The 10044-nt window shown below is 39.7% G+C and overlaps 1 pseudogene; it reads left to right on the top strand.

Annotated features, from left to right (window-relative positions):
- Positions 1 to 1111: 1111 nt before the first annotated feature.
- On the top strand, positions 1112 to 9835 carry LOC131696147 (uncharacterized; annotated as a pseudogene).
- Positions 9836 to 10044: the final 209 nt, after the last annotated feature.

The following is a 10044-nucleotide window of genomic DNA, read 5'->3' as shown; positions in this document are numbered from 1 at the left end:
TAAACAACACGTCTCATGGCGTCAAAAAAACCGAATATATACACACGAATTCACATACACGCGACCAACACGTTAACATACAAATGCTTCAACCTTCGCGGTAATCCACGCCACTTACACTCGCGTTCTCGCACGGAGCTATTCAAATAGGGTTGCTATGATTAATAATAAAATCCACTTGTTTTGAAGTCATGCTGCTTCTTTAGTTAATAACTTTTCTCAGCGAATTTTCACAAACTTACAATGTTCCACGAATGTGTTCAGTTGAAAAATCCCTTTAGAAATATATAGTGCTCTCATGAATTCATTGATAAGGTGATTTTTTAAGGATTTTTTTTGAATTTTAACCGATTTTCCATACTAATTTCCATATAAACTTTGAAATTTTTGGAGGTTCCGTAGACAACCGATCGGTACCAAAATTTGCACAATTACTAAGGGCCAATAGAGCCTGGTGGAGCTAAAAGTCAAAAATTGAACCAATCTAAGGTCCATGCCTTCAATTGGACCAATTAAAAAAGAATCCTCTCATATCCACTAGACAACAAGTTCCATGGCGATATGACCGAGAACTCTAGTGATATGGGGTAACTCACTCTCTGTCAGAATGCACTCACTCCCTGTCAGAATGCACCGAAAACTAAATATCAGAATGGCGGTCCGTGTGACCATCCCAGAACACAAGCGAATATGTGAATGGAACCACAATTTTAAAATCGAATTTATACACGCGAGCACATCCCTCCCCAAGGTTGAGGGGTTTGACGCTATTGCAAACATCATCAAGCATATCGCGTGCGTTAGTGCTACAGAACCTTTGACAGCCAATTGCTTTAAAATTTACGCCTCGATAGTGGTGCATAGGCGACCGAGAGGGCTTAAGGCTCAAGTTACCTCAAGGCTTGGTAGTATGCGTAAGAAAAATCGTGTTCAGCTTTGCCACCAGATTATCCATTTAAACCTTTTCAAAACTCTAAAAGAAGAATATCAGTCGATTTATTAGATCATCACGATTCAATTCATGCAAAATACCTGCTGGAAAAACCATGCAAAATACCTTAGCTGGATGGTGCTTTTGAAAAAGTGGCTGTGATTTTTTATCACACTACCACACCAAGCTGGGGTACGCAACGCAACTGCGCAATGAAAAAACCACAGCCACTTTTTCAAAAGCACCATTTAGCTAAGCCGATGGTTTTTCTAGCAGGTATTTTGCATGAATTGAATCGTGATGATCTAATAAATCGACTGATATTCTTCTTTTAGAGTTTTAAAAAGGTTTAAATGGATAATCCGGTGGCAAAGCTGAACACAAATTTTCCTACGCACACTACCAAGCGTTCAATTCTAACACATGCTTAAAAAAGGTAACTTGAACCTTAAGCGCCTTTTTTTATCGGTCGACTTCGTCATCGTGCATGGACTAATTAAATTAATTTAATACTTAAATTAATTTAATAAATATATAAGTAGAAACCTATTAGTTGTCGTTTTGTAATAATCGTAGTTTTTCGTACTAGTGTATAATTGCTATGTACTAGTCGTGTGTATGTGTTCGTCTTAGTATTTGTGACATTTGGGTCAGGGAATGGATGCGGAACTAGCATATAATACTTCTGGTATTCAATTTGTGCATTTGGTTCTATTCTTTCGAGGTTAGATTGGATAAATTAGGGTATAATGAATTTACCGACGCACGTGAATCATCCATTCCGGTCAGCACAGCATGATGAAAGTCTAACAAAATGCGATCGTCGTTAATGGTAAATATACAACATTTGCTGCATTTAGACGAGTTTGATTGCATGTTACATGTGTTTTCCTATTCTACTTCATTGGTCTCTTTCTTTTGTACTTGTATTAGTTTGCTTGTATCTTTTTTTTCTTTATTCGGGATGGTATGATTCCTTTTATTAGTATATACCTACTATACGCTATCTATACTCATACAGGTACAAACGCTCGTGGCATTCGCGATAACACAAACTTGGTCACAAAGCGACCATGCAATTGCAATAATCCACACATAATTACACCCACGATTTCGCCAATATGAAAACATCCCGGTAGTTAAGTAAACGTAGCATCTTTAAACTTCCAAAGGCGGTCTCAGACATTAACCCACCACTCGCGCGATCATGAAACGGTCACGTCCGGAAGTCTTACCTCGGTCCTAGCAGTCTGGACTAATACCTTCAGTTGAACCAATGAAAAAGTGACGCTCATATTTACTAAACAACACGTTCCATGGTGACATGACCTGGAACTCCTGGGGAAACGGACTCTATTCTACAATCTGTACCATACACTAAAAATTAAGCATCAGATTCACGGTCCGCGCGCGATCAAACAAGAATACACGCTACATCATTATAAAATTAAAATTATACACGTGACAAACACGTTAATATGCAAATGCATGAGCCCTTCGCGACCATCCCCGCCACCTACACCCGCGATCTCGTAAACATGATAACATCCCGGTGATAAAGTGAATGTATCAGCTCCTATACATTTTCAAACGCGGGGTCAAGCGTAAACCTAAAAACTCCGCTCGCACGATCATGAATTGATCACTTTCGGATGTTTCTATCCTTGATATCAGCAGACTAGGTCCATGCCTTTAATTGACAATTAAAAAACTAAAACAGGTTTTCACCTAGATGCAATTGTGCCTTTCTCAATCATGAACACGAGAATTTTTGCGTTGTTTATGTTCATTAAAAGCTTACAAATGTACATATTACATTTTTATTATACACGATATGACAACTATATACAAAAAAAAAAGAAATCATTATTCGAGTTCTAAAATTTTGCAAAAGAAAAAACAGCCACTGTAATATTGCATTGAAAAAAGGTGCGAAATCGGCAAAGTCCCAAAAAGTCGATTTTTATAAAAAAAAATTCGAGGTAACATGAAATTTCGACGTTTCATGCATTTTAAAGATGTTTGGCATCAAAAATACGAATTCGATTTCTGAAATTTCCCTTTGAAAAAATTTCGAGTTCCGGCTCATATGATATATGACCGGACGATTTAATCTATATTTCCGGACCCATATAAGCGATCCATACGAAATTTTATAGACATATGTGGGGATTATAGGGGAATATTATAGCTATCATTTGGGACAAAGTTCGTGAAAATCGGCCCAACCATTTCCGGGAAACTGATGTGAGTTCGTTAATTTTCAAATATTGCCGCTTTTCCCGGGCACTTCCGTAACCGTCTATGGTGGTCAATGTAGTCAACGAAAGTTTGGTTGGCCGTCGGTGACCTAGAACTGCAAATTTAAGTTGTTTGAAAGACATTATAGCGAAATTTTTACCTTTTTTGCTTTCATCGGAATATCGGTTTGAATCGGAATTTGCTATGTGATCGCACGCCACAACCTGTAACTCCGGAACCGGAAGTCGGATCGTGATGAAATTAAATAGCCATTTACGAGGGCGCAACACCTTTCATTTGAGACTAAGTTTGGTTGAATCGGTTTAGCCGTCTCCGAGAAACCGATGTGACTGTTATTCTGAATTTGGATACTTCCGTCGGGGCTTCCAGAACCGATGATAGTGACCAATGTGGCCAAAGAGACTTTGAATGGCTGTTAATGACCTAATACTACAAATCGAAGCAGTTGTAGTCATATTTTGGAAAATGTTTTACCTTTATACATTCATTGCAGAGTTTATGCTTAAGCCCTTTGCGATTAATAACGCACACCTACGCCCGCGATCACGCAAACAACATAACACCCCGGTAATAAGATGAACGTTTAAGCACTTACGAAGTTACAAACGTCCGTTGCGATTACGTCCGGAAACCATTACCCTCTGTCCTAATAACTTAGGTCAATACATTCAGTAGGACCAATCAAAAAATAACGCTCATATCCACTAGACAACACGTTCTACGGCGACATGTCCGGGAACTCTAGTGATATGGAAGACCTAACTTTCTTCTAGCATCTGAGCCGTACATCAAAAATAAAGTATTGGATTCACGGTCCGCGCGCGATCATTCAAGAACACATGCGAATGTGCGAAAGGCACACGGTTTTAAAAAACAATTTATACACGCTAAGTTACATACAAACGCACACGCGATCGAACACGTTAACGTACAAATGCTCGAGTTCTTCGCGATGATACACGCGATCGCGAAGTCCCTACGCCCGACATACCTGAACCGTACAATGAATATCACATTCAGAATCACGGCTCGCTACAATTGGTCTAAAGCAGTGTTTTATTGGGCGCCATTGCCTGTCTCGTCTGCAAATTGTAGCATGTGATTTTGACGGGGAGCCCTTCCGAGAATCTAGCTCTATAGCTCCAGTAGGACAACTCTCGAAAAAAAAGAATTTATGCATGCAAGCACATGCGACAAATACATTAACATACGAACACTTACGCCCTTCGCGATAATATACGCACACCTACGTTCGCGATCGCGCAAACTTGATAATATCCCGGTAATAAGATGAACGTGTTAGTATTTATGAAGTTACAAACGCGAACACACAAACGGCCGTGTTCGCGCGAGCATGAATCGGTCTCGTCCGGAAATCTTTATCCTCCGTCCTAGCAACTTAGGGGCCGTTCATAAACGTGGACTCATAGGGTGGACGGGTGGTCTAGCAAAAATTAACGTTTGTCTACGAGGGTGGAGACGGGGGGTCTATTTGCAAAAATATGCGCAGATTTTGATTTTTTTTGTAATTTTCGTATTACTAATGGGATTTAAAGCGAATTGGGTTCAACATACTAGTCGATTCAGCTAGATGTATTTATGCAGACACTTCGAAGCTAGTACACTATTGAAGTAACTTCTCTTTAGGCAACCACTCAACCCAGAACCCACGTAATTGGACAAAGCAACAACCTTTCTTGAGTATATTTAGATATAGTAAAATTCAAACTGATTAACTCCAGTGAACGCTTTGTTGTAGAATTCTAGGAATAACACAAAATGACAGTTCTAAAGACGATCTCCCAAAATTCCTCTCCGTAAAAGATTTTGACTGTAAAATCCTGCAGTCGTGAATTATCATCTCAGACACCACTAGCAGACACGCATGGACCATTAAATGTATGAACCAGTTAAAGTTCAAAAATGGTCAAAGTTAAGCATTAAAACCACCATGATAACAAGAAACGCCCGATTTTTGATTTTGAGGTAGTCTAATTTTTTAAATTTTTAATTTAATAATTTCGGTGACTCAAGCTGTGTAGTTAAACTTCTACAACAAAGCGTTCACTCGAGTTGATCAGTTTGAAATTTCTTTTGAAATCGTTTACACTAATTTCAAAATCTTGAAACACCCGTTAAATTTTACGTTTTGGCCCGGCGCAAATCCTGGCAATCCGATTCTACTATATAAATATTCGCAGTTAAGGTTTAATACTTAGCGATAATACTTACTTAGGTGATATGACTATTGATTACATAAGAAAAATAGATATTTTCGGAAAGATTTGGATAGTTTCGTCCCCTTAATCGAATAAGACAATTCAGATTATCCCATTATCTTAGAAATATTGAAACTTGTTCACGAAAATTGAAATTTTGCGTGCATGTTTAGTTAAATATTTCATTCTAGATAATACTTAACATCGACAGTATAATTTCAAATTGTTAGCTAAAGTTTATCAATTTTTACGCTCCACTAATGCTCAAAAAGTACTTGCTAGCTTAGCAATCATGCACTGTTGGTAAAAGTAGCATTTCAGCTAAACTTGAATTAGTTATAGCAATAGGTATATCTTTTGAAACATTCTTGTGTGACTTACTTAGAAAAGAAGTATTTCGCTATAAAAATATTTGAAAGCACTTTTAAATTCACACTTGTATTATATTACATACTACACGGTGTTCTTATAAGTCCAACTTATAGTATAGTGAAATTAAAACGGAAACCTTTCTCAAAACTGTAAGAAATTTATAAAATTCGACATACAAGTCTTGTATTTCGGAGAAAATTATTTTGATTTTATATTTCCTTAAATTGATACTCATTGATTTGAGCAGTAGTACACAAAAAACCAATGTCAAAAGCTTTATTCATCAATGTTTGTTTTTGTTCTTAATATTTGAAAAGCTTGAAAGAAATCTGAACGACTCAGGTTAAATTTTTATTTGACCGTATAATGTGCTTCTTGCTATTTTCATATTTTCCACAAATAAAAAAATCGAAAAGTCTACTTAGCCTTTAGAGGCGGAGGGGGTTGGCAAAAGTCTACTTATGTCTACTAGGGAGAGGGGATGCTGGGTTCAAAAAATCTCAAATTTCGGTCTACGTGGGTCCCTTAACTTCCTACATTTAGTTGGACCAATCAAAAAATAATGCCCATACTCGACATGGATGAACCTCCAGTTTAAAAACCGGTTAAAATTAAATAATTCGTATGCAAGAGTATCCGTATACCGCGACGTTCAAGATAAAAAGTCGGTTAAAAAACTACTTTGTAAGAATCGGTTAATTTTTCCGGTTTTTATACTGAAGGTTATTTAATCCGACTCTTACAGAGGAGAACCTCAGTTCGATTTTTATGCTTGAAGTTTATATCAGAATTATACATTCAAAACATTTGAAGCAGGTTTTACGAAGCATGTTCTGTCCTTGCGATTTTATTTTGGGTCGCTCATATCCACTAGACAACACGTTCCATGGCGACACTAGTGAACTCTAGTGATATGGAAAAACTCACTTTCTTCTTGCATCTGAACCGTACACCAAAAATTACGTATCTGATTCACGGTCCGCGATCATCCAAGAACACATGCGAATATGCGAAAGGCACACGGTCATAAAATATAATTTATACACGCGAAGTTACATACACGTTAACATACGCGACATAGAAACTCACACGCGATCGAAAACGTTAATGTACAAACGCCTAAACCCTTCACTATGATACACGCAATCGCGAACTCCCTACGCCCGCACATATCTGAACCGTAAAATGAATATCACATTCAGAATCACGACCCACTGCAATTGGCCTTTAGCAGTTTAGTGGGTAACATCTCCCGTCTCGTTTTCAATTGTATTGTTAGGAGTCCTGTCGAGACCCTAGCTCTACTGCTCCAGTAGGACAACTCTCGAGAAAAATGTACTCTGGGTTTTAACTGGAGTGTGCGGCGAAGGGTTACTCCCCCACATATCGCACAACCATGTCCTAACCCCAACTCGTTAAACCCCCTCAGATCCCTCTCCACCAGTCCCATCAGACTACCACCCCATCAGACCCCGATAATCTAGGTCAATCCAATCTGATCCCTTAGATAAACAGCCAAAACAGTGTACCGTATTATTCGTATAATCTATTCAAATTTATTCACAGATTCGTTTTTTTCAGGTGTTGAACGTGATCATGGAGTTCGGTAATTTATTTGTTTTCGTGGCACTTATTCAGGACTTTTTTGGTAGAATTGTTTACACCTGATTTCCATGATAGTCCACCCTGGACACTAATCCAGACACATTAACCTGCCCAGAAACCAGTGTCATGCAAACTCGTTCGGGTCCAAATGCTTTCCGAGTTTCAAAGTTTTGCGATCGTCTAAATATTTCAAATTAATGGTAACGATAAACTTTGTCGGATAGAAAAACTTTCAGTATAGTAATAGTCTGTATCACCTGGCAATCTGACTTCCTTGAATAGCACAAACCGTCGTCATTTTATATCCTTGCATTATGGAAATTGTGCAAAATTCGGCAGGATACGACCAGCACCGAGCTATATGACAATTGGTAGTGGTCGAAAAATGCAAGTGTTACTCCGGAGCTCCTATTGAACCACTAATAATCTAATCGTTGCACAATTATTTCGTGGTTAATTTGTGTGGTTTGTTTACATTTCTGATTCCTGGATCCCCAATTACCAAACTTTTTTTTCTTTCCAGGAAATGAACCACTACGGCAGCCGATACACGTCGTTCGCCTTTGCTAGTGGAGGGATCGCTGGCAGAGGCGGTGCCCGAGGGGAACTGAGCAGTGGAAATTTGAGCAGAAAGCTGAGTAGTCCGATGGCAGAGTCGACACAGCTGGACAGCAGCGGTATTCGGGGGAATCTTTACGACAGTCCGGTACGACAGGTTGGAGTTGGGAAAAGAAGCCTACCTCTCCGTTGCAAAATAGCAGGACAAATTTTAGAAGCAGCTGAACGGCGTCCGGGTCCAGTATGGATCGATTGATTGATCCTAAGTGAGTTGGCAAGTTTACACGTCCTTTATAGGTTCTAATTCAAGTTTAATTTTGCAGGATTTACGCGGATGTTCAGAGCCGAGGATTGGTTAACCGGTTGGTAAAGTACCACGATGAAACGCAATCGCCGTTAAATAAGAGTCAATCGATGACTAGCCTGTACTCGAAGCCGGGTCAATTTCCTGTGTGGTGGAGGAGAAACAATTCTTCGATACCATTGGTTCGGATTTCCCCGTCAGAGAAGTCCGTGTTTCAGGCTGACACAAGGTGGAACATTTTACGGGAGGGATCGTTGCTCATTCCGGCGGAACCTCATCTGAAGATGGTCCAAACACATAGACACGAGGATGAGATTGATGCGGAAAATAGTGTGATTGCGCCTTCAACAGAACTGGATGCCGATTGGATTAAGAAACAATGTAAGGAGGTTGATTCAGGCGAAGCTGGTACGAAGCAAGCTCGGGAAATTACATACACGGCTTCGCCCCCGTGTCGAAGGTCGGCGAATCAGCAGCTGCAGACGAAGAAATTATGTAGTAAAAATAATATCTCAAGTTCACTTAGCTCGAGCCTAGTGATGAACACTCCGAAAGTGGAACACGTAGCGCACCGACCGGCACGATTAAATGTGGATGTCTTTCTCGACGCCGGCAACATTGAATGCGACGGTTCCAGTTAGCATGATTGAATCGAGCAAGCCGGCAAAATTAAGTAGGATTGATTCCGCTCCTTTGCCACAGATTACGAGAATTTTTCCGGAGTTTCAACTGCATCTGATGAAATATCCGCCACTAAAACTAACGTTTAACAAGAAATATAACGTCCATGACATGACGAAACGGTGGTTCGACCCCCGTCCACAGACAGTGAAGGATGATGATGATAAAGTAGGCGGACGAATCAGTTTCATTAAGCCAAAGGATAAATCGCCTATTATGAGCAATGCCAAGGTTGTCCTGAAGACGTTCGAGCGCTCGAAATCATCGTTGATTCTGAGCTGCTTGAGTGATGATTTTGATGAAGACGAGGAATCGCCTATAGTTAGGCCATCGCAGGGTTCATTTTATACGATAGACACCACGGATGCACCACCGAAGGTTGCAGAGAAGAAACGGCTTCCGTCCCGATAATGAGCGGTATTTCAGCAATAGTATTAACTATTGCCCGATCAAGGATCCTGGCCTAGGTAAAATTGATCCATCGAAACCGGTGGAAAATGTAAAAACGATAGAGCAACCGAAGTAACCCACGGGATTTGCTTTCGGATGTACAACTGCTACCGTCAGCTAGGCTCCGGTTACAGCACATCAAACCGATACATAATTTGCATTTGGGACGCCCACTTAACCGGTTACTGCTAAAATCAAATCATCGGAAATACCACGTATCGTTTTCCTGTGCTTGGATTTCGATACGTACGGAATCGGACGGCATTTATCGCCGATACCATTTTATCGGGAAATAATGCGATTCGAGGTATTAATCACACGCCTACATCAAAAAATTATATACTTTGCAACTAATATTTTAAAAAGCCTGACGCTAATAAAAATTTTGAATCAAAAAAATATTGCTGTTTTTGTTTTTATTTGAAAAAAAGAAAACCCAAACGTTTAAAATAAGAAGAAGAAAACGAAAATAATGAGCACGACGATCGCCCGATTTTCTATAGTTCTACATCGGGCTCACGTCGGTCCGATTACGTCGATGCGTTTGGCATATTTGAAGGTTGACGCGGTTCATGCAAATGGTGCAAAATTGCAGGATATAAACCCGATATCCTGCTCTGATCGGCCCGTTATCGGGCTTAGTCGGCCCGATCATCGGCCTG

Source organism: Topomyia yanbarensis, unplaced genomic scaffold (assembly GCF_030247195.1).
Source record: "Topomyia yanbarensis strain Yona2022 unplaced genomic scaffold, ASM3024719v1 HiC_scaffold_792, whole genome shotgun sequence".
NCBI lineage: Eukaryota > Metazoa > Arthropoda > Insecta > Diptera > Culicidae > Topomyia > Topomyia yanbarensis.
The sequence above is the reverse complement of the archived record's forward strand: the minus strand, read 5'-3'. Positions and strand labels throughout refer to the sequence as shown.